This window comes from Epinephelus moara, chromosome 22, assembly GCF_006386435.1.
Source record: "Epinephelus moara isolate mb chromosome 22, YSFRI_EMoa_1.0, whole genome shotgun sequence".
Classification (NCBI taxonomy): domain Eukaryota; kingdom Metazoa; phylum Chordata; class Actinopteri; order Perciformes; family Serranidae; genus Epinephelus; species Epinephelus moara.
In genome coordinates this window covers 28,450,912-28,477,729 of record NC_065527.1, presented here as the reverse complement: position 1 = coordinate 28,477,729, position 26,818 = coordinate 28,450,912, and the positions used below count along the sequence as shown (strand labels likewise).

The 26,818-nt window shown below is 41.1% G+C and overlaps 1 protein-coding gene across 1 annotated transcript in view; it reads right to left on the bottom strand.

The window, feature by feature from the left end:
• Positions 1-26,511, bottom strand: part of LOC126383992 (voltage-dependent calcium channel gamma-7 subunit-like) — a 64,212-nt gene extending 37,701 nt beyond the window's left edge. The window contains exon 1 of the mRNA XM_050034784.1: positions 26,372-26,511. The gene's annotated coding sequence lies outside the window, so the exon portion shown is untranslated. The remainder of the gene's footprint in view (positions 1-26,371) is intronic.
• Positions 26,512-26,818: the final 307 nt, after the last annotated feature.

Here is a 26,818-nt window from a genome sequence, read left to right as displayed (position 1 = left end):
TGTGACATAAAACATACATCAATAATTACTCAACTCATGAATTTTAGAGCTTTTGGGTGTCTTTAAAAAGGCTGTTGCTAACATGTGGCTAAATCAGACATCTTGCTGAACCACGCCGAGCAGGGCTTTACAGCCTCGTTGTGGTGACGATGTTGAAGTAATGCAATTATTGTGTAGTTTGTTTATAGCCTAACGTTAGTTAGTTACTTGCAATTGCATTTATAATTCAACGATTATAAAAGTGATGATTATCTTGCTGAACAACACCTGTGAGTATCATAAATCTGTGTTTGCCACAGAGCTTATTTTCTGCAATAATCCAAAATCCATTCACATCCACAACCCATTGGCTTTTTGTTGATTTGGATTCAAGCCATTGTTTATTTCCATGTTGGCCTACAAATAAACGTTATCCCTACCGCACTCTATAAAATATTGGACGCAGCCACTGTGACATCACCCATTGGTTTGTGGAGTCTCATTCTGAAGCATAAATTTTGCCAGTTTGGCTGTCACAGTCTTAAACTTTTGGAGCCAGAAGTGACCGAATACAGACAATAGGGTGAAACTACCCCTAATGCTAGCTGCTAGCTTGATTAGCATAGTGCATATACAGCTGTGGTTAACTGGGATAGTTTTCTCAAGTGTAAAACATACTTCCACCATCCGACTCCTTAAAGGGTCTTTTAGTACAACCCAATGCTTAAAATGAACTTCTAAGAACTGAAAGCACACTGGCATGGCGATAGCTATGGCTACCCCTATACTCTGTGAATCTGGGGTTGCACCATCTTTACATTATGTGACCAACATTGTCAGTGTGGTAGCGTCTTGTTAACACGTGGCATCCAACATCACTCAAAGCAACCACGTCTTAAATTTGTGTAACTTTAAGCCTAATAAAATGTAAACAGGTGAGTTATACAATAATTCGCCCCTTGTACAGTTTTCATGAAGAAGGAAATGAGCTATAGAAACCAAAACATTTTTCGTGCCAGGCTGTAAACATGTTTATTTTTGCTGAAGTTGTGCATGTGAACATGGGGGTCTATGGGGATTAACTGGCTTCTGGAGCCAGCCTCTAGTGGCCACTAGAGGAACTGCATTTTTTGTAGGCCTACTACTGTGTTGGCTTAATTTTTTAGCCCCTCACTTTGCCAGATGAGAGGTACAGAAATAACAAAAAAACAATAACCATAATGTAACTACAAGTCACTCAGAAAGCACAGACCTCAGCTAAGGCCAAATGCCCTAACTCACAATGCTAACAAAAGTGAAAAATAATTCATGTATCTGCCTAATGATTCGGATTGGCTCCAAAATGATATGGTTTCTTTTTGGCCCATGTTACGACCTTCCACTAAGTTAAATGAAATGCCACTACTTTTAATGAAGGCAGGGAAAGCATGCCCTAACGCAAGAAGTAAAGGAGGAAGACCAAACATGATCAAATGTATCATTATCAGTGAGCAGGGTGAATCTAGAGAAAAACACAGAAAAATATTCAAACCAACTTCAGAATGGACAAACAATATTTAGTTTCTATAATGGAGGAAGAAGGTGGAGGAGGAAGGGGAGGATTTGAAAAGCAGGAGGTAAATCTTCCAAGAATAAAATAAGACATATTGGAAAACAGTAAGCTGGACCCCGACACCAAATAACATTCTACAAAGGGCAAAGAATAATAAGTATTTACTTTAAACATACAGCTAACTGAATGGGAACCCTGCTGGCTCAAGACTGACAGAATATGACTCAGGTGCTTTTCTTTTGGGGCAGGGGCATCATAATGGGGGTTAAAGTGGGACTGCAGAGCCCCAGTGGGAGGGGGGGTTGCTAAAAAAGCCTGAGTGAAAGGTTTGGTGTTTGTCTTTTTAAATTAGAAATACTTGGTGAAATGATTTAATTCAAATTGGCTGAAGTAATCAGTTGACAGACTAAACTTTGTACTAAAAAGAAGTGGAAGATCTCTGTGGACCCTCTCACCGTTTCCATAGTTTAAATAGTTAAGTCCGCCCCGCACTATGATTAGCAAACGTGACTAGAACTGAGTGAGTTACTGCCTATACTGCTGGAGCATCAACTGAAATTGGGATTCCAAAAAATACAAGAGAAAGAAATGAAAGGGAAAGAGAGCAAACTGACTTTGAAAAAAAAAGTTTTAAAAGGTGCGTGACAGAGACACAGATCAGGGGAGGAAGGGCAGGGGGGCACACAAAGAACTCCTTTGCATAGGGGCCAGAATTTGGTGCTACGTCCCTGCTTTTAGGAGCCTTAGTTAGAGTTATTTCAAACCTGCATGCAAAGCAGAGTAAGCTCTGGGTGCAGGCATTAATAAATAATCAATCAATCCTCTTTTGACAAAAACAGCATTTTTGTTTATAGTTAAATCAGAGAATAATCCAGAAACAAGAAATATGTTAATAAATAGCTATTAATATAGCATATTAATACACTGTGTATATAAAACAGTGCATTAATATGTTATTAATATTCAATATCAATATGCTGATAAATACTGATATGCTTTGAAAAATGGCCAGCAGTGATGTCAGGCATACAGCATTTCTTTGAAAAGGGAATATGAATGGAGTCTGGTGTGGTCAGAAAATGTTTTAAATCTTCAGGAGTGTTTTAGGTTTTGAAACTACAAAGATTATGCCTTTGGCCATGATTCCAGTCCCGGTGGGTGTCCCTAGTGATCATCTAATGAGCCCCTGCTGGTCTCCAGCAGGCCGACCAGTCTGTCAGGCTTCCAGGTAACATGCAGTGCAGTTTGACACTCACTAGGTGGCAGAAACACTGCCTCTGCCATGCATCATTTCAGCTGTTGACACACTGAGAAACATCCCCAATCTCTCTCTCTCTCTCACACACACACACACGCACACGCACACGCACACACACACACACACATACACACACACAACCTCGCTCACACAGCGCCTCATCCATCCAGTCAAAATGGAGGTCACTTTCACCATGCTGTGGTGTCTGTAAGTGAAGCAGGCGTGAAATATCATGGACTGCTAACAAAAACACAGACCCAAAATGCTGCTATGCTGTGGTCAGACACAGGGTGGACTGATTATTATCTGTCACGTCCAACTATTTTCATTTCAACAGAAAATATTTTACGGTCAAATAACCTGCCTGTCTCTGCTATGAGCCTGTATACAGTTTACTCACAGCCAAACCACATGCAGCTGAAATCACCTGCAGCCACAGTGCAAACTATTAATTAAAGCTGAAGTTGAACCGTGTTAATAAAGTTCAGTAAAACATGCCGTGGGCTCAGTGTGCATTTATAAAGTACTAAGTGTCTGCAGTGCTGTGAGTAAACAAGAAATACTGACACGTGTACATTTTGAGCTTTTAATGTACAAGCTGTACTTCTGGCAACACATGCGCCAAAAAACTGGGGTGTCAAAATATATCACTATGTTATTAACACCATTTTCAATGCCTAAACTGAACTGTGATTCCATAGTCTTTGCTTGCCTCATGCAGTGTTTCATGTTATTATTGAAGACGCCAACCAACACATGCCTAATAATGTACTGTGTAAAGGAGTTAAGGCAGGCGCCAATGCACGCTGTTAGTAATCATCAAGTCTCCTGTAGTGGAATTAACATCATATCACGCATGCATACTCTTAAAATGATGGCACATTTGCAGATGGAGACATGACACAGATTGCTTATCAATGTATGTAATCTTCATTCATTGTGCAAAATAAGAAAAAGCATGTCGGCCGATTCTAATAGTTCATTTCAAACCCGATATCTGCCGATAGCGAAGACGTGCCGATATTACTGTGCATTCCTACTTCTCTGTTTAAAAATGCATCACAGCTTAATGGACTTACAGATGTGCTCAGCTTGTCAGTCTCGACAGATTTTTCTGCCTAAACTAGCTGCCAGATCATAGCGCCTCGAAAAATGATAGATCAAATAGAGACTTGACAATAGGCACCATCAACATACAGGTTACCCAACAGTCATCATTGCATACCTGTATACTGCAAAGATCATGACAGACTTGGGTTTGCATTTGGCACCATTTTTTTAATGAACGTTTTTTTTTTTTATAAACACAGGTGTAGTTCAGCGGTGGCCATCTAAATCATTCACAAGGGCCCCCACCCCAAGGGCCCGGGTGCAACTGAACTGCCTGCACTGTCTATATCTATGCCCCTTGAATGTACTAAAGAAGCTGAACATTTCTAATTAAATTTATAGCTGATTGTTTTGATGATGAGATTGAAGTGATGAAGAGATGTCTTTTGGGTTTTTATTTAGGGGATGTTTTATGTGATTTTCTGTCTCTAAATCTGTAGATGCTTCTAAATGAAATCTTAAGATACCCTAACTCTTGAGTTCAGTCCCCAGAAAAAAATGTTGGCATTATATGTTTCTGCAAACAACAAATATGTTGCATTGTTTCAAAAAGTATAAGTTGACTTTCATTGGGAGGTGGAGGGGATGGTAGATGTCATGACACCTAGTTGAGACGCGTGCCAAGCTGCAGACCACTGTTTGAGACCAACAAACAGCCAAACCTGGTGTGTTTTAGTGAGTCATTGCTGTTTCCAGCAGCTTTTTGGCCACCAAATATGATTGTTTTGTTGCAACCCTTTGCTGTTTTTCCACAAGGGGATAGTGCCACAGAAATGAATTGGTTTTCTACTGAGACATCAGTGTGTTTCCAGCATGGACTGTGCCACCAAGAGCAGGTAATTCAAGCCAAAACATGATCTGTCCTAACTTGGTTTTTGTACTTCAATCTAACCAAATGCTAATCACAGTGTTGTTGAAACAAAGAAATAAAAAGTTCAGCATATCCATTATAAAATATCTGCACAAGTACCCGTAGTTTGCAGAAACCCCTCTCTAACATTGCTTTCTTTCAAAATGTTTTATCTTCTAATTTCTGGGCAGCAAATATTTTTTATTGTCTATCATCATCTAACTTTAGTTGCAAATTAAGTCAATCGTATTCTATAGAGAATATGACGACCCCTGACTAAGTAATATATTTTATAGATATTTGAGATTATATTCAGCATTTAACAGTACAGTACAGAACTAATGATAAACTGTACAATTAACCCAAATAGTGGATACAACAACTGCAGGAAGTTTGTGTGAAATGAGCTCCGGATGGATTTTGAGCACATTATTTATCTTAAATATTACATCAGAGATCAGTTTTCCTGATATTTTTTTTAACTTCTTTTATTATTATTTTTTTTAACAAACATTCTGAATATGAATCTTCTTCTTTTTTTCTTCACAAATTCAGTGTTAAGACTCTGAATATAGATGGTGTTCAGGCCTTTATCCTGTGAGATTTCATGAGAAGCTCATATCTTGTATGATAATCTAAACTAAGATTAACAACAAATGCATGTGGTACGGTTTTATGTTTTGCAAAGTTTGGCTTTACAATCACTTGGGCACGAACACCGGCTTCCCGGGTGAAAGTCGGTGGTTGTTGGACCCATCCACCACCCCTTTCACCTGCCCTACTTGGACTTCCGCCACCTTTACCTGCTGTCCCCCTGCATTCCCTCCTGACGCCACCAGGAGGTGGAAAAGAATAACAGCAACCGGTCGTGTATCATACAGACGTGAAAGGATGGCTATTTTCATCAGAATCTAAAAATCTAATCACTGACCAACTGCCAGTTTTCGACAACTTCTAAGTGAGACAATTTATTTTTAGTGGTCACTTGTGGTATTGCAGCAAATCTCCTGCAGCCCAAAAAACATTTTCCCCAGGCCACCATTGTAAAAGACATGTACTGCTGACAGGACACCTAAAACTGCAAACAAGTCAGTTACAATTTGTGATGTCATCACGATGTAAAGTCTATAAGCGAGCAGGAACTCAGGGGCGGGATCAGCAGAAAAAACACTACTGCGCATATTCAGCGGGCGGCAGACTGCAGAAGTAAATCTGAAAGCTAAAAACTTTTTTTGATGTGTGCGCCTCGTGAGCAAATCCATTAGAATGAACAGGCGCCATATTGGCATCCAGTATCTAGTTATTATTATAAATCTTTGCTCACGACCACCCTGTGAGGCTTTGGTGACCCAAAGGTTGGGAACCAGTATTTAAAACAGTTTTAAAAAGATAAACAGCATTTTAAAGACTGTCCTAAAACTTATTATTTGTATTAATTCTAAAATGTAAAAACCTCCAGAGAGAGCACACAGGTTAATTTGTTGGCTTGAAATAAAGAGAAGTGTGAGAAGAGTCAGAGAGGCTCCAGCAGCTCGAGGGCTACAGGTCATTTTAGGGCACATGCTGTTTACAATACATTAACAATTAAGACCAACTCACTTTTTTGCACAGAAACATACATTTCTATGTATTAATTAACCCTAGTAAAGCAGAGATATACAACATGCATACAGGAGGATGGTTGCCTGTATAAAAAAGATATTCACTGAAAGCAATTCTTTATGCTCACTACGAATAACTGACATTTGAAACACGATGTTGAAGGAGGTTCAGTGACTTTTAAAATGTTGTTTATATGGCTGAGAAAGAGCGTAGCCGAGACGATAAGAGAACAGCCGAGAACAAAATGAACTCAGCAGACAAGATCAGAAGTGAACAGATAAGAAGCAAAAAGAAAGACGCTGTCAGGCAGGAAGAGGGTGAGGAGTGACCTCATCACTCAAGCGAGACGCTGCAGAGCAGATTCAGCGGTGTCAGAGAGCATTCGCACACTCAGACGTGAGTCACGCGTTACAAATATTTGATATGGTAAAACACCCCTTGCCTCAGGTGAACCCTGCTGATCAAAACCCCTGGCAGGGATAATGGAGGACACGTCAGGTATGTGGTGGTGTGCATGTGAATACCCATGTGTTCACATGTGACAATACAGGCAAAGAAATCACATTTAGAAAGTAGTGGAAATCTCATCTTTGACTTTAAGATCTAAATAATAGTTGAGGTATGGTATGACCTTGACCAAAGACCATGTAAGAGTCTCAATACTTGCTTGCAGATGAGTAATAAATATTTAAAAGTCATAAGAAGGGTGTGTGTGTGTGTGTGTGTGTGTGTGTGGGAGCTGGACCGTGCAACTTTTTCAGGTAACATGAATTTTAAAGCAGGGCCTACAACTCAAGACAGTCCTCAAAATATATCAAAACTGCAGCAGGGCATGGAAAGTTTCAGGAGTTGGCGTGCTGTAAAAGTGCAGAAAGAGGGAAGAGCGTGCCGTGACTTGTATCCTGTCTGCAGAGTCAAACATAGAGACGTCACCGAAAGACGTCCGACACTTTGCGAGACGTCAGCACCTTGGAAAGTCACATCCTCTGAATAAGACAAAGGTGATTTGTGCTTGGCTTGTGTAAATAAGCATCAGTCTTAGTGCTGGAAATGTCAGGCTCAACATGAGAGGCAGACAGACGCTCAGAGCTGCTGAGTCAAAACACACAAATCCATCCTCCACTTAGAACGGAGGAGACACAGCTGAATACCTGCAGGACTCAGAAAACTGTCTCACCCTGTGGGCTCTAAGATTGCTTAATTCACGCTGTTTCACATTCTCTTCACTAAAACATACACAGTGTAGACTTATGGCAGGGCACTACAGATAAGAGTGGTTGTTTTGGTTGAATTGTTACATTTCTACTTTTCTGAAATGAAACTGTGCTATCTTACAAAAGGCAAACAGCAGTAATTACAGACAAACTTTGGACCACAAACAGGTTGTAATGTCTTCATTTTATGCCTTTTAATGCTGCTTTCTTTTAAAGAAATCAATCCCAATATAACCTACGTACTGTAATACCTACAGATACCACAAACTTTCTATGAATATTATCCATACTCCAACCAGAGTGTAAAGTACACAACAAATACATTCTAAGAGAATGTAAGGAGAAAATGCACCAACAAACAACTAGTTGAACTGGAGCCCACCCTTACATGGTTAACACTGTTAGCTCTGTCAGTACCATTGCCAGAGTAAGCACTGTTATCTGCTAGCTGCCACTTAAGCCCCCGCCTTGTTGAGAACTGTGTGCAGACAAGTCATAGATCTGAATTTCACATGGAGCCCCTTTAAGAAAGCTGCTTTCTCTCTCTCTCTCCCTCTCTCTCTCTCTCTCTCTCTCTCTCTCTCCCTCTCTCACAATATATATTGTATATATACATCTATCTATCTATATATATTAGGGCTTGGACTTTAAGGCGTTAATTTCGATTAATTAATTACAGAAAAAATAATACGCGTTAAAAAGATAACGCATTTTATCGCAGCTTTCTCAGTTCCCTAATTTCTGGCACACCGGTAACACTGATGCACACACTCCAGCCCAGTAGGTGGCGGTAATGCACCTAAAGTTCATTTGCCAGCCGCAAAGAAGATGCACAGGATGCATTGAGTGACATCAGCGCACAAGAAAGTTTGGTGAACAGTCATGGAAGACGAGACCGCACTGCTTGGCTTGATGGCAGCTTGGATAAGAGCATGGCTGTGTGCAAATTGTGCAACAAAGACTTTTCTTATCACCGCAGCACTTCAAGCCTACAGTATCACCTCAATGCAAAACATGTTGCTGCGAGCGCAGACACCAGAGCTAACGTTAGCTACAGCAGTCCTGGTACAGGCCCACAATAGACCAGATGAGGGGGTTTAGAGCCAAAATAAGTAAGTCTACGTCTGACAAATTGACAAACTCTCTGGCGAAATGGATTGCAGGGGACTGTAGACCACTTTCGGTGGTACAGGATAAGGGGCTACAAATAGTGTTGTCTGACCCAGCTTGATAAAAATGCGATTAATTCATTACAAAGCCTCTAACTGATTAGATTAATCGTGTCCCACCACTAATATATATATATATTTGTGTGAGCTGGCTCATGCTTAATCACTGTGCGGGACTTATCCATAACGGTGAGGTGAACTACTTAGCCAACACTTATGTACTATTGAGATATGCTGGCCAGTAATCTGTAGTTTTATATCAAGTGCCACACCTCGCTAACTATCGCTCCAAGTGCAGAGGGTGAGGCTATCTCACCTAACCATGCTGCAACTGCTGCTGACTTAGCAGCTACAGGCAAGTGTAAATGAGACTGGGGGTCCCAGCTCCGTCTTTCAGTTAAGGGATCCTTCAACCAAAAAACGTTAGAGATCCCTGATGATTAAAGGACTACTAAGGACTAAAATCACTACTATTCTAGTGTCACAAGCTGAAATGGCAGTTACTGCTACTCTGCTAAGCTAAGAAAATGGAACAGGAGCTCACAGAGATTCAAAGATCATGCTACTGTGGTGTAGTTTGTCTACAGTTAGCTTTTTTGCTTCTGGCAATTGCATTCAGGCTTCAAAAATCATACAAGTGGTCATCATTTGTGAAGATTATCTTGATAAACAAAATTTGTAAATATATTAAATGTTTGTTTTCTGCAGAGCTTTTTTTCTGCAATAATCGAAAATTCAATGGAAAAATCCGATTGGCTTTTTGACACGGGAACCTAGGCAATGCTAACTTCCATGTTGGCCAATAGAAAAACGTCATACCTGGAGTACTCTTTTGTGTAAGCTTTCTAGTTGGCTGTCTCTCAGTTTATGTTACAATTTTATTTGGCCTCAAGCCTTTGTACATAATGGCAAACCATGTTAATTGTTCACACATGTTGATCAATATGTTACAATGTTACAATATAATCATGTTAATGCTCTGTAAATGTTTTCTTGTATTGTGGCAGTAAAATTACAGAAATACAGAGGCCTGAAGAAAATGTGGGTTTGGAGGACAAGAACTGTTGTGATGGGTCAGCGCACCAAGTATTTTAGAGAGCTACACACACACACACACACACACACACACACTAAACTAGGCCTGTGTTTGCTGAGATAGCTGACAACAAATGGGCTGGGATGAGGTTCTCTTTGTAGTTTAAGCCTTGAGAATATAACCACAATTCCCAGGTCGCATCAGCCGCTAACTAACTCAGTGTGTGCGCTGGGAGAATCCAGGAGCAGAGGCGATGTAATGAATTACAGATGAATGGAGCAGCGGTGCTTAGGAACAAACACTCACAGGTAATGATGTGGGGAAGAAGGAGTGAGGGAAGGTGGAGGAAGAAAGTGGAGGATGAGGAGAGCAGGTGTATGCTTGCGAGGAAGAATTCAGGAGAAGAGAGGAGGAGAGAAATGAGGGAGTGGAAAAGGATGAAAAGAGGTGAGAGGAGAGAAGATGATGGATGGAGGAAAAGGGGAGTTGGAAAAGTAAGAGGAGGAGCAATGAGTTGAGGATTGAAAGGAAGGAGGGAGAGAGGGTTGACAGGAGTAGGGGGGAAGGAAGGAGGGAGGACATGAACGTATTAGGAGGGAAAGTCAGAAAATTGGAGGAGAGCTCTGAAGGAAGGTAAGGGGGTGTAAGGAGGAAGAAATTAAGAAGGAGTATGGATAGGAAGCAAGGTAGAAAAGGAAGGAAGTAAGGTATGAAGAAAGGTTAAATAAACTGAAAACGCAAGGCTAAATCTGCCAGATGTTTTGAATCTGTCGTCTTCTCTGTAGAAACCATAGACTGAAACACAAATGGAGAAACATTCGGAGGAGAGTTCAGTAGTGATCGGCAGGCTGGGGAGCTGTTCACCACTGTGGTGCTGAAATCCTCACTACTGCTGTTAAAATACACTCTCTCTGTCAGTCATTTCATTTTTCTCTCTCTTTCTCTCTACCACCGTCAGACATGTGCTCCTCTTCGGCTTTTTATTGCGCTTTGCCCATTAGTTTGTTTGTGTTCAAAACTGGAAAGGCAAAATGGTGATCACCGTTTTAGATTTTGAAGAAGGAATGCATCGGCGGTTAAAATGTCTCCTGTTGATGTTTCCTTGACCCATTTTCTTTGAGACAGCCCTTGTTTGTTCAAAGAGTTAAAAGACCTGTTTACCTTCACCTGAGAAGGAGCTCTTGTAGCTGTGTGAATACTGACTGTTGACTTTGTAAAGAAACGGAGGGAGCAGCATGATGTTGTTATGGCACCACAAAACCTCTCAGGAAGGACACTGGGAAGGAGAGATCGGTCAACAAAGCTGCCGACTTTAATACAGGAGACTGCTGTTAGCATCCTATCTTCTGCCAACTGTCAGTGTTGTTTTTCCAAATTTTAAAAAACATCACACTTTTCAATGCACACCTTACATTTACACTCACATTTACACAGGACATTTTCCTGTCATGATGGAATTGGAGGTCAGAGGTCAGGGTCAGCTGCGATGCAATGTCTTGGAGAGGAAAAACACGGGATTTGACCAGGGCGGTTGTGGTTTTACAGGACATAGCAGTGCATGCCTTGGCGAGCTCAGTGACCACCTCAGCCTCAGTGCATGTTCCTACTTTATTTGATAACCTGCGTGAATGAATGCAGGACAAAAATCCTGAATGATTTCAGTTTGATGAAAGTAAAGAGTTAAACAGAGTGGCAAGGTTCTGACTAAGTTTATTTGTATAGCTTGAAAAATGTGAAAAAAAAAAATAGACAGACTAATACACGCTACAAGGATGAGGGCATAGAGAATATACCAATTATGTTGTCCTTTAATTTGTATATTTTGTCTTAAGTGCTATTTGGACGGGAATCATTTTTCACTAGGGATATGCACTGATGTCAGTTTACCACAGGATGTCTGTAATATAAATGTCCGATTCGCACGGAACAAGAAATCTCCGTAATTCTACCAGAGATGGGAGTGGTAACTCTGTTTGCACCCTAGCGTCACCTCCCTGTCAACATGTGCGTGCTACGTTGCTTCCTGTAAGCATCAGCTGAAGGATAATAATAATTAATGATTATCCCAATATGAAATATTGTCCATGATCAGGATTGTGTGCACACAACGATTAGCAATATGGATTTATATTAGGCCTACCTAACATAACCAGAAGTCTCGTGGCTCTGAAAAGTGCTTCCTTCTCGACCTTTTTGATTGGTCTCCCACGTAGGGCTATGTGATCATTAGAAGAATATCCACTATCACGACTGCCGACAACACCGAATGCTTCTTCAAGCGCCTCCCTCATCGAAACAATGTGTAAAACTAGTTTTAAACGCGGAAAAATGGTTGTAAACAGGACATGATGAAATATTTACATACATTTTTACATTCAAGGATCAAGGATCGCGTTCGCACGGGATTAATATTACCCGAGGTATTTTCTCCGGACCGTTTTACAGAAGGTAAAAGTCGCCGTAATTTTTACTGACATTATCCGTAAAGATTACAGACATGGCGCATTTGGACGGGACTAAAATGCCTGGTAATAATTACTTTACCCCACGTCTCCACGTTAAACTAATCCCGTCCAAATAGAGCTTTACACCTGTATACATTGAATAAAATAATAGTCTTCATTTTATACCTGATTGGGCATCTGTTAATGCATTTTACACTGATATCAAATTACAAACCTCATTCTGAGTAGATATTTGCCAATGGACAAAATTTAGTTCATTTGAATGTCAATGTATTTTAGCACTATTTCAGTCTATCATATATTCACATGTCATATATTTCCCAGTATAACATTGTGATGGTCAGTTTGAGAATCCATCAGCAGTCAGGTAAATGTCAATTGAAAATCTGCAGGGAAGTCTTGTTGCAACTGTTAAGGGTTTAATTCTGGAGTTAAGGCAAAGATAAGGTTAATCAACAACTCTTTAGGTTGCGGTTTTGCTACTTTATCCAAGAAGCGATGAGACGATCCAGTGTGAGCCAACAAGAACGTGCACAAGGCTCACGACACTTTGTGTGATGCAGGGCGTACGCCACCATCCCCCAGCTCAACTTTGTGTTTTTAGGGAGTCCCCTTGGAGAAGACAGTGCCTATTTTCAGCAGCACAAACACTCACTGCTGCTAATTTCATTAAATCTGTCTCTCTTCTTGCTGGTGCCTGTCATCTTCTTATGTATCAACATCTGAACATTAGTTTTCTCTGTTAACCAACTATACAACAGCACGCTGAGCGACTTTACATAATCACGCACCTGAAGCATTGTTAGCCAGTCAGCTGCACCCCTTCAGCACAGTTTCTATAAGTAAAAAAGAACATCGCCGAGGGTTAAATTTAATCCACTGTCTTGCTTCTTCATTACAAAGCAACAGGCCCGACATAATAGTCCTCGGCACAATTTAAATTTTTATTTGGATTCATTATTAATTCTGTTTAATTTTATGGGAGGCTTAGAAGCACCCTCGATGAAGTCCAACTTAATGAATGAGTGTGCGTTGCTAATTAAGGCATTAAAGCGGGGTTGTCAGTGTAGGAGTGCTAATAAGTTCCCTTAATCAGGAGCTTTGTACATATGAATTAATTTCCGGAAATAGGCCATTTACTTAAGAAAGAGCCCATTGTGTGGTACAGTGTGAGAGATGGTTTTATCTATTATCAACAAGCCCCTTTATTAGTGATTATTGTGTTAGTAACTGTGAGTCTCACTTAATGAATAAAGGCACAGGTTTAGCCCTGTCGGAGGGTAAAAATGGAGCAATAATAAAGGATTAATATGGGATACAAACAATTGTGACACATTAAAAAAAGTGGGAGTTATTATGACAAAACAAGACCACAGAATAAACTTTACCTCTCCAAAACTTATTTTGAGTGACATAATCCTACTTGAACAAGCTTTTCCCTACAAAATGAAATCAAATCAATGTGCAACAACCTGGATTGAGACATATTTTAATCAGATCATATTCTTTGTCTTTAGGTAATGTTTGACCACATTTAAATGACACTGACCAAACATCCCAACTTTCATTAGATACAGTTTTTGAGCTCTTCATCAGTCAGTAAATAAATAAATATATAAAATTAATTAACCAAAGGCAATTTTTTTTTTAAGTCTTTCACAAAAACTTTTTTTTTTGTGATCTGTTTTCCTACAACAAAAACTCTGACACAAATATCAATCACTATTTAAGTAGTCTTCTGACTTCTAGGAAACTTGCTATAACAGGCACCCACAGAGAATTAAAACCTTGGCTCCCAAATGAAGGAGTGGCGAAGAAATAAAGAAAAAAGGGAAATCAGATGAAACAGAGATGAAAGACTCTGCACCAAACGGCGGGTCAATATGAAGCAGGGCAAAGCAACTGCTGAGCACCATGAAACTACACGTCCCATGGTGCCGGGCGTGGCTCCACAGATGGCGTTCCCAGGTTAGCTTGCTAGCAATTGGGGAAGGGGGGGGTCGTTTTTTTCTGTTGAGAAGGCAATATGTCCCTCTGTCAGCAGTGAGAGGCTCGTGCCAACTGGCAGGAAAATAGATGGATATTTAAAGATGGGAAGAATGGGAGACAAGATGAAGAGACGAGGAGAGTCATGCAGGAGGGGATGATTAAAGGAAGGACAGAGGCAGTAAATAAAGAATGAAGGAGAGAGACAACAGCAGAAGGAGTGGGGAGGACAAGGAGGTCACATACATCTACGGGATGAAAGAACTCCTGATTGATTGTAAAAGGGCAGCCCAACTGCCAGAATTAGATTTTGGTATTGTACGTTTCTGCAAAGCGCCAATATGTAACATTTGTACATTTAATACGTATCAAATCCACATTTCAAAAGTGGAGTAGTTCAGATTATGAGTATCAGTATATGAGCTGGGTTTCTGATGAGAAGGAGGGGATTGTGGTTGGTATGAGAACAAGGCAAGAAGGCTGCCAAGCAGGCCAGTGCTCAAGACCAGTGACAACCTCCAGCTGTGTCTCAATGAGACAACAGGGTATTTCCAGTCATATTTGTGCAACCAAACCTGGTATTTTTTAACTTTGTGAGAGTTCCAGCAGTGTTTGTAGCAACCATATTTAGACGTGACTTTTTTAGCTGTGTTTGTGGCTACCAATAGCACTGGGAAATTTCCAGCCATGTTTCTGACAACAAATCCCGGTATTTTGAAATGAATCACTGTGACATTTCCAGACATATTTGTTGTGAACAAATTGGGTATCTTACTATATAATGACGAAAACTCTGTCTGTCTGTGGATGTGTCTGTTCCACGTTTTTCTACTCACTGACGTGGTCAATCCATGTGAAATTTGGCACAAATTGGCCAAAGGGGGGCGCTATAGCAACCGATTGAAATTGCAAACTTTGAATGGGCATATCTCATGCCCCGTACGTCGTAGAGACATGAAACTTTGCACAGAGATGCCTCTCCTCATGAGGAATAAATTTGCCCCAAGAACCCATAACTTCCGATTTGATAGATTTTCCGCCATTTTGAATTTTTTGAAAAACACTTCAAATCGATCTCTTCCTTGGAAGTTTGACCGATCTGCATGAAACTCGGTGAACATAATCTAGGGACCAATATCTAAAGTTCCCACTTGGCAAAAGTTGGAAAACTTACTAAAACTGAGCTTCTATAAGGCAATGACTTTAACTATCTGCCTTTCAGCGTGCTACCTCAACTACTAATGTACAGTTTTAGCCCACTAACTATCCCACTATTGGCAATGGTACTACTGTACTTTCAGTAAAGCAATCGTACTATCAAATTCACAAAAACTCTGTCTGAATACATTGCTCTCCTTAATGGGTTCAGTTGACTATTTAATCTGCAATTTCCTATGACCTATATCCCAAACACACACCATGTGAAACTGTACATGGGCAACTGTGCACTCAATGGGTATGGCCTAGTTTTTTAATGAGATTTTGGGACATTTCCAGCGGTGTTGTGACGACCAAACCCTTTATTTTTTTATGTCTTTTCCAGATATATTTGTGGCTACCAGAATGGATATTTTTTAATGAGATGTTGGGAAATTTCCAGCTCTGAGTGTGACAGCAAAATCAGGTAATTTAACAGAGACGCTGAGACATTTTCCAGCCTTGTTTGTAGCAACTAAATTGTATATTTTAAAAAGAAGTTGGGACATTTGCTGCCGTTTTTGTGGTGACCAAATCAGATATCTTTTAGGCAGTAGGACATTTCCAGCTGTGTTTGTGGCCAAAAAGAAAGGGTATTTTCTTATTTAAGACATCAGGACATTTCATGTTGTGATTTTGGCAACCAAACCAGGTATTTTCTAACAAGACATCAGGACATTTCCAATGTCAATGCTTGTAGCAACAAAAAAAAAAAAAAAACAACTGGGTACTGGGTAATGAGATGTAGTGATGGCCAAATGAAGCCTCATGAAGCATTTTCTTGATTTTATGAGCCCACTAGATGGCGCTTTTTCTTCAACAAAAAGTTGAAAGCACACTGAATTGCCATTCTTTGAGTTTCTCTCTTTAAACCAAGAGCGCCATCTAGTGGGCTCATAAAATAAAGAAAATGCTTCATGAGGCTTCATTTGGCCATCACTAATGAGATTTTGGAAAATTTTGGACTGTGTTTGTGATGGCCAGACTGTTTTGTTTAACCCTAACTAATTGTCTAAACCTAATCACACATTAACCACAGCATTGTCACAACATAAAATTGAAAATTGAAACATAAAGACATGATAAGTTTCCGTACATATGAAATGCATATATTTAACATACCCGTAGTTTGCTTTAAAATACAATGCTGGCACTTATTCTGGCAAATGGGAAGAAAATGGAATAAAGACAGATTGAAGGGTAGGATGCTTTGAGACATAATAACTGCTCAAGGGGATTATGGAAAGTAAGAATAGGGTAAAGTTAGTAATAAGTAAGGAAATAAAGAAAGAGGCAGAGGACAAAAAGGACAAACAGAGAAAGAAGAGTGATGGAGGAGGTTAAGTGCCGTTCAAGGAAAAAACATTTGCGTCGAAAATGCCAAAAACAAATTATGTTTTAAAATAGCATCAAAATTCTCAAGACGAGCCATTCCTAGTAACGATGCAGAACCACGTTCACTTCTCTGGGAGCAGCAAGAAGACTCATTTCTCAAAGCGGTACTTAAGACGATGAAAGCTTTGGGAAACAAACCCTCGTCCTGTAGTCTGTAGAACGACTGCTGGGCTGATAAAGATAATTAGCTTATGCAGTGGGTAAGAAAACACACACACACACACACACACACACACACACACACACGATGGAGCAAACGAGGGTAGGCCTGCAAGAGTCTGTTAATGTGCTGAGGAGAGGTTAAAGGGAGAGATAAGCAGAGATACATTGGGGGAATAACAGAGGAAGGGAGAAGAAAAGGAAAGGGAGCTTACAGGGAAAGACCTTGGCCCAAAAATGGAGGAAAGTCCTTGTGCCACACACACACATACTGTACGTCACACAGAGACACACATATGCACAAGGCTGGCAGGCAGGCAGTGTAAAGTGTGACACATCCTACATGCCTGTGTACATGCAGAGCAGTATTCACAAAAGCCCTAAAATAAAAACCCTTCACCACCCAGTCACACACATTCATTCACCTTCATTCTGTTTGAATGTTGTATAATTTGAGGTCACATTTGGCTTTGGCCAGAGGGGGAATCGACCTAAACTGTGCATGATACAAACACTGAAAATGTATCACTGCTTTGGTGGAAAGCTAGCTTCCCCAAAATGTCTGCTTGTTAGAAAAAAAACTGCTTTGTTTCCTGGTCGACTGCACTGGTTTATTTTTAGTTTAGGTTTTGATATTCAGTTTGAACCTGGAAGGACTCGATCCAATGGGTGAATCCAGGACAGGTTGCATAAAGGCAGATTTGACTATTGCTCACGTCTAACACATGGTACTGGAAGCATTGGAAACCTCCTCCCCTTGCACTTTTACAACAATCAGAATTCTGGGTCTATGCCTGACAATTGCTGTAAAACTAACAATTTCTTTTGATTGTCTCGGTCTGTGGAGGAGAGGAAAATATGCAGGAGTATATCTTTTCTCTCCAACTCTCTTTCATCATTCCTCACACGACTACTGTACTTCTGTAACTTTTTGTGTGTAGAACCGAGTACAAAATTATGAATGGCTTTGAGGAGAGACTGTATGAAAGTGTGCTCCCTTATCCCCATTGGTAGGATTTATTGTGTTGAGACATCAAAAAAGCCAAACAGGCAGCTCTTGGAAGGAGATCGGAAAGGCAGTGTGATGCAGCCAAAAGAATTCTGTGCTCTGCATTCAAGTGTGGCCATTCAGACCATAAAACACTTTTATCTTTAAATGTACATGATATTAATTTGATTCAAGCACACTGAGCCCTTATCTAGAAAGTCTTTCAAATCAAGTAATCTCTTGTCAGTTTTTCTTTACCGACTGAATAAAATAAAAAACGTAGCCACCATGATGTCACCCATTGGTTTGTGGACTCATGTTTTGAATAAATCAAGTAAGAAGTAGGGCCATTTTCTTGTAGATTTCTATAAAATTGGATTTCCTTTAGCAGCCAGTGGAGCTACCTCCTGCTGACTGAGAGAAAGAATGAAGGTTTAAGGCATTTTCAAATTTGAAACTAAGTACTTTATACAGTCAATAGTTCCTTTTAAAATTGTTTTTAAAAAATCACACACTACCACCTTATACACAGAGATCGCCAATAGGGTCGCGAGGTGGAGTAACCGCAGAACATTCCTGCCTTGGACAGTGTAAAAGGGGCTCCTGACTAAACTTATCTGTCCACCCCACCTCGTGCTTAAAGAGGCAACAGATAGGATTCGGGATTTTTTAGCTTGGCGCCACCTAGCATCAGTGGTGTTGCGTTGCACTGTCGCAACAACCAAATTGACCGTGGGGATCAGAGATAATGTATGTGTAGAATGAGAAGGTGTGTGGACACTATACTAAATAAATGAGTAAAGAGACCGAGCAACAATTATCAGATTTATCTGAAGAAAAAATAAACAGTAATGCAAATAATTATACCAGAATGTACAGTACCAGTACAAACAACTCACAGTAAATTATACCAATATGTACAGTATCAGTACAAACAACAGTAGACACAGTGGAATTATACCAATATGCACATGTAAACAGTCCTGATTCTAGAATAAACGGGACCGTATGGAAACGATGCGGCCGGTTGAAGCTCAAATTGAATGGGAAACAAAGTCCAGTGTTCACTTAGCTGGGCGTAACTTAGCTGGGCGATGTCTGTCGATAGCTGCCTCCGTGAGAAGAGAACAGAAGGATGGGAGGGGGTTTCACTGTCCGAGGGCTGCTGTAGAATGGCAACGAGGATGTCAGCAGACCAACTCTTGCTACCCAGCTCCTGGTTGCGGCGATTTGCGATGCTGGCCAGCTAGGAATGAACTAGCAGCCAGTACAGTACAGTCCTTTCTCGGCTAGCTAACATTTAGCCGTGTTACTCACTGATCCATTAGAAAGAAATCTAGCTGGACATCGGTTTTGAAGCCTCTTTGGTCACGGAGCTCCCTCCATCTCTTGAACGCCTGACTGAGGTTTACTCTTTTCCTCTTCTTTTATCACTCTCCTTTTTGCTCGTCTTTGCCTCCTCAGTTTTCTTTTGCTAGGCCGTTTTTCACTTGGCTCCAAACTTTGTCCGTCTGCCATTGTGCTTGTGACTCAACTATCTCATGCCCAACTCCTCATAAGGACTCACTCCAGTCCCTGATTGGCTGACCGACCAATTTCGCAATACATGATGCGTTTCCTGCCGTAAAGCAGATTTTTTCCGCGAAATTTCGGCACCGGTGGCAGAAGCTTATTGCAAAGATTGCAAAGCCACCAAGTAACCTATGTAAACGCTGATGGTCTGATTTTACTGTGGCCACTACCCTGTGCAACCCACATTATTTTCATAATGATATAGTTAGTAAAAGATGCTATCTGTTGCCTCTTTAAGGGGCTAAGATAGGTTTATAATTGCCATAGTGTCCCTTGTGTAAGGAAAATGACATAATCACCCCTTTCATATTGTGCATGAAAGCTCTGAAAGTTGTTGTGGTCCTTGATCATTCATCACTGAATGTTTGTTAATGTATACCATGTATGCATGAGGAGCTTTTCAGTTCAACAGGGAAAACTGGCTAAGCAGATTCACCTGGACAGACATCTCTACGAGCCTGTGACCACAGGGAGAGTCAGAGGCCTTATATTTTAGAAAAGAAGTACCCCAGCACGAGGGAAAGGAGAGGCCTTTTGCAGCAGGGTGTGGAAAAACATGCTGTACAAGCTGAAAAACACGGCCACATGGAGAAAGAAACGTGGTATAAAATAATTTCAATTCGCAGGTAATCAACAGCATTAATTTCAGTGCACATATGAGAGGCTGTGGTCTTCCACTAATTGGAGGATCGGAAGAACTGAGTAGCAGGTAGCACCTTGTATAGTAGCCAGTAGTGTATAAATGTTTGTATGACTGGGTGAATGTCACATGTAGTGTCAAAGCACTTTGAGTAGTCGGAATACTAGAAAGATGCTACATAAATGCAAGTCCAATAAAGGGACCAAATGCAATGTTGGTGGCACAGTACGTCTGTGTTTACACCTGTTGCCAGACATCCCAATTTTCCAGTTTAAAGTTTTCCTGGTATAACTCGCTGACTTCTTGCTTATCCACAGAATATCTTGTTTGTACATCACCTGGCATTTTGGAGCATACTGCAACGAACAATGCATTGAGCATCATACTCATTTACAGAGACTCGTGCCATGGTATGCAGCATTAAGACTTTATCAAGCTACTTCATTATTAATACAACCACATGAGGTCACTTTTCAGAATAAATTCAAAATACCATATGGCTGTGTTAAAACAGGGTTCCCTGCACATCACCCAGCAGCATGCAGCCAAGTCAGAGCCTCTCAGCCCAAGGACAGAGATCTTCCAAATGGGAAGAAAATTCTGGAACACTTTGATCAATTTACAGCCTTCGATAGAGCAAAAAGAACATATGGCTAATTTAAGTGTTTGAAGAAACACCAATGTTGTTGATTTCTTAATTTAGTAATTTAAGACTCTTGGAACTAAAAGACATAGCAGACAGAGCAAAAGCTTCCAGCATCATCTCCTTGGACAAACCCAATCAATCGACCATTTCTGCATTGCTGTATGGCTCCAAGTCTCCTCTCGTTGGCTTCTCCTTAATACAATTATCCAATCATACATTATGAGCCATGTTTTTCCTCTTTAGATCCATTTGTCATTGCTTTAATAGAATCACAGCTCTCCATTCTGAGACATAATGTGAAAAAGTGACTGTCACCATATATTCTCATATGATCTGTTAGGTACCTTTGCAGCATATTATTTGGTGCTTCCTCTTAATATTTATTTGTTTTGAAAATAGCATTTAACAATGGTAAAATTTAAATTCAGGGGCATTCTTCACCTAATAATCTCATTATTATCAGTGAAGCTTAAAACCTGATACCTGACTGCAATGCACAGAAACAAAGAATCTACAATTAACTGTTTTTTCAGTAGAAAGTCAGGGTTATAGTGAAAGTTTGTATATTAATAATCATCAGGTTTATTTGGGTCAGACTCAAACACATCACAGCCAGACTACTTTTTGATTGATTTTGTTCTTGACATGCTTGACGAGATCCAGATTAAAAACAGAACCAGTACTGCTTAAAATGTGGTTATAGGACACATTTAAATTCTTTGTTTCATCAGAGTTAGAGTTGATAATTCGTCTCAACCAAATCACCCTGTTGCTGACATTGCTGTAATCTGGAGTCATAAGATATTAACATGACGGCAGAGATGTGTTGTTATCTCTCCGATGGACAAATGTATCTCAAGGACTTTACAGTACCTTGAGTAACCCCGGTGGGAACTGAAGCACTGACCCTGCCATCGCTGGTGACTCACACCATCAATCAGCCGTTTAAACAACTGAAGTTAGCGTGTGATTCATTTCTCCTCACCTCAGAGAGCTGCAATCCAACTGATAATAATGACACTTCACTTCTTATACAACCTGAGCACAGATCTGTGAACATCTCTGCAGTGAATTAAATGGTTGAATATTATACATGACTTTCAAGCTTGCAATGCCATTACCCCACTCTTATTTCCAAAAGGAACTGCTACATTGTGAGCATGAGTCTTAATGGGTAAACCCACTTTCTCGAAACCTACCTTGTCTACAATTCTGCTGAGGGCTGTACCCAGCTCAGAATTATGTAAGTTGAATCAAATTTGGCTGTTCAATCCAAGTATTTGTATTTGTATCTTTTTTTTTCATACCCTAACGGGGTTTAGCATGACATTCAGTAGGACAGTGATGTTCACGTAATATAGTAATCATGCACACTACGCTTAGCCTGGAAATCCAGACTCAAATCTAGAAAGATTTTGAGTCTGGCCCTCACCGATACACCCTTCCTACCCAAGGAGCGGCACTGAGGCATATTAAATGCCACCGCACGCAATTGGATAGCACGATGGCCAATCAGAGCAAAAAACAAGGTGACGTGTTCATTGCACTAAGCCCCATTGGTTTGCCGAAAAGTGGGGCTAACTGATATATTATTTGCCATATCCCATTGGCAAAATGGCAAGAATGTCCTTCCTGGAAACAAAGGCTTCTAGGGCAGTTTTCTGTTCCTCTCTCTCAAAAAAAAGACACGTGTAGTTGGCTTAGCGTTTCTCCCAAAGCTAAATTGAATGGACGCGGTCCTTCGGCAGCTGCCATCTTGGCGGGTTTACTTATAGACTCTTAGGGCACAGCACTGTCGTCATCATGTTACGCACACCCAGAGCACGCCTCTGTCATATACACTGACCTGATTGGTCCGATGGTGATTCAACAGGCTCTGCACATCGGGGCCAGACCCCCCTGCAGAGCAAATTCAAATTTGTTAGGGGCGGGGCATCTGGATTTCCAGGTTACACTATGCTAACAACGAGTTGTAAATGTTCAACATTCTTTGCTGACACTAGATATAAAAAAACTAGAGATTGTATTATATTAAGTTGCTGTGAGATGTAAATTCACCATCTCGCTGAAGATAAGTGCCTTATGATGCAAAGCCTCTCCTCTACTGGGCATCTGCACTGTGTCTGCAGCTGCCTGTATCAAAGAGCAATGGCAAAGTGAAGAGCACTCACTCTGCAGCAAAATAATAAAAGTTGCCAAGTCTGCTTATTATAATCATCTCTGGGCTTGTTTTCCTGTAAAGTTGCATAAAAATATTGGTAGTTGCAGGTTGCAAGGGGTCTTTGGGCTTATTTCTATGTTTCCTGTCTTCCCTCACCATACATCTCTAGTTTGTCTTGTTGCCGGATCCAGTCCAGTTGCCAGAAGAAAATGTTGGCATTGTAAATTTCTGCAAACCAGGAATACATTACATTGGTACATTTCATATGGGTCATATTAACGTTTTTAAAGAGATGTATTAAATGAGCTGACTTTGTCATTGGGAGGTTGAGGGGATGGTGAATGGCGTGACACATAGATGGCACGCCTGCCAAGCTGCAGACCACTGCACACCAACAAACAACAGCGAGTCATTGCAGCATTTTCAGTAGCTTTTCAGCCTCAAACATGGGTGTTTTTTAGCAAGCCATTGTTGTGTTTCTAAGTGGGACAGTGCCACCTTTTACTAACCATAACCAAGTGGTTTTTGTGCCTAAATCTAGCCACATGTTCACCAAAACGTTGTTGAAATGTTAAGTTTTAACGTATCTGCAACCAGCCTGTACTCATTCCCAACCCGTCAAATACCACTGCTCTGTCAATGATCTTGGTGTGACATACCAAAGCATTAAAACACCTTTCGCAGTGGAATGATTTACACTGGGCAGCAGCAGTTGTGAACACAGTGGGCAACAACTGAACGTATCCAATATGTCAATTTGTCAGTGGATGTCCGCCTCAGATACAAACGCACAAAGGCACCTTTCTCAGCCTTATGAAACTGTCAACTCCCATATAATAAGGAGCAAGAAAAGTCCCCATAGAGCAGGTGGGAGGGGAGGTCGATGGGTCAAACAAACTCCAGAGCTTGCTGTCTGCTTCCTCTATGAAACCAAAAGTCAGTGGAGTTATTTCAATATATGTTACGATAGTGACATATGTCCCATGACACATGACGCATTATGTTACATGATGCTAATAACAATTGTACTTACTTAAAGCCAAACCATGAGGGTTTTTTTCCACACCTAACCATGGACTTGTGTTGCCTAAACTTACGGAGATAAATGTAAAAACAAGGTGTTTTACCTGTGTTGTAAGTTTATCTTAAAAAAAAAGACTACATGGTTGTAACAAACAGAGACTGTAAATTTCCTGTGAAAAAGGAGGTGTATTTTGAAAGGACACAATTTGAGTGCAAATTGACACGCCAACACATTCTCAGTCCGACCTCATCACATATCAATGTTTAGTCATGGACTTTCCATGTCCAGATACAATGTGCAAGGTACCATGGGTGCATTGGCTGTTGATGTTTTGGAACACCATGTCAAGTTCTGCCTGTTACACGCATTGACTTAATTGGAAATACACTTCCATTTTCACAGGAAATTTAACATTTACATACAGTCTCTTACAAAATAAAAGCATGTAGCTGGGTTTAGGAAAAAAAAACAGGGTTTGGCTTTAAAATCTTATGGGAAGCAAACACCGCTCTCCTGGGTGAAAGTTGCCGTTTGTTGGACCCATTCACCACCCCTCCTGCCCACCCCACTCGGACTTTCGTTCTTGTCGTTTCCCCCGATACTGCCGTTGAAATGTACCGCGACTGACTACCAATCATGCTGACATTAAAGGATGGCTTTTTCATCTGTGCCTGATGCCGAAAGTTACTGCCCAAGCGCCAGATTTTGGAGGGAGACCAGGTTGGACACCCTGTCCCAGAACATCCAAAACTGGTGCAAGAGGGTACCTAACGCATCATATTTTGACGTTTACGTCCGCTGAGAAAGTGTCAATATCTTACAAGTTTGGATGAGAATGTGTTGCTGCTACATAATAATGTACAAATAAACCTGTGGTATGCAGAAATGTATATTGGGTTAAATCATTTCAATTTAAATTCAACTTATTTATTTTCATTTCAAGAAAAATGGTAAATTACAATTAAATCTTTTAAATGGTTGCTTATGCACTGCAAAATAAATTATATATATTCAAACTGGTCAAGTGGCCTGTCTCTTGACTGTTTTTTTTTTTAATTTACTGCTTCTTTGCGTCTTGTGTTCATAGACCCAGTTGCTTGTTTCTCTCGTTAGATCTGGCACCACCAGTCACTGCCTACCATTCCACATGACTTTAATGCAGCATTAGAACAGCTAATGCACAAGCTGTCACATACTAAAGGTTAAACCACTCTATTGTGATATATATCTGTGGGAGGCACAAAGACATATTTTACAAACATGCCATTATAAGGTGTCCTTTAACTCCCTAAAAGCTGTTTGAAATGATATGATTTACAGTTATATTACAGCCTCTAAAATGGTCCTATCATTATATGCTGCACTGTGCAATCTCTGCAGATTCCCCTCGTCTTTAACAAATACACTGGTTCACTTTAATTACCAGAATGAAGAGCTGGATATAGCTGGAAATTAAAAACAAAAAAAAAGGGGCTCTCACTCCTGTCAGCTTTTAATCCCTTTTCGGTGACAACACACACACACACACACACACACACATTATGCATATAGATGTACAGTAAGGATAGTGAGATGGACCTAGTATGAAGTGCTGCAGTCTGCTGGAACAGTATCACAGGATGGGTTCCCCAAGAAGCAGCCAAGACTTTTTAGAGCACACGCACACACACGCACACACACACATGTGCACACGGTCTCACCCTCACACGTTTGCCTCACTCCTATTCTCTCCTCCCTGTCCCCCTCTCTCTCTCTAACACACATGTACTGTAGTGACACAATCACATCATCCACACACACTTTTCCTCCCCTCCCCTTCGTCACCCTCCCTCCCTCTCTCTCCTCTTCTCCACGCGCCGCTGGGAGCGACGCGGCTTTAACCGTGCCGTTCTCCAGACTCTATACTGACTGCACGGCGTTACAGCGGCGCGCTCCTTCCAAATGCGCCACACTAATCACTGTACAGTACATTCCTCCGCTAACAGGCCAGCAAACAGCCGTGCACACACGCTCATCAGCTGTCAACAAAACAGCGCACGTCCCCTCAAACCGAGGGGAGCAGAAAGACTTGAGTCTCCTCTCTTACACAACATCCCTGGCTATTTTTTTAGGGAGGTTAAACATTCCCTGTCAACACAGTCACATGCATGAGCATCATTTCTCATCCCTGCAGCCGAAACAGAAGTCCTGACGTGCGCAACCAAAGAAGCGGAGCTCGCCTCAACAAGCCCTAAAGAGTGCGAGCGGCTTTAGAACAGATGCGAGAGACGGGGGAGTGAGGTGAGATGATACGGTGAGGGATACATGGGTGGAATGGAGGGGTTTGGTGAGTCGCAGTTAAACATAAGGCAGCAGAAGCTTTACTCACCCTGCGGAGCGGAGAGCTGCTCGGACGGTGCAGCCGACGAGAGATGAGTGCGCACTGGGAAGCCTGGGCACCAAATTTACAGTTTTCCCCTTATCTCTCTCTCTTTCTCTCTTTCCTGCTCTCGCTGCACACACACACATACACACACTCTCTCTCTCTCGTGTTTCCCCGTATCTCCCCTCTTCTCCTCTCTTCCCCCCTCTTTCACTCCTCCTCCTTCTCCTTCTTTACTTCACACTGCTCTTTCAGCACTGCGGAGAATCGCTTGAATGGGATTCACTGTAGTTTGGGTATAGGGAGGTGGGACCGGTGTGTGTATGTGTGAGGGAGAGGAGAGGGGTGGGGGGTGGGGGGGTTACAGTGATGTAGGCTTGAGGGAGAAGAAGACACNNNNCACACACACACACACACACACAATCGCGCGCGCAAAGTCAGCATGGCGTAAGA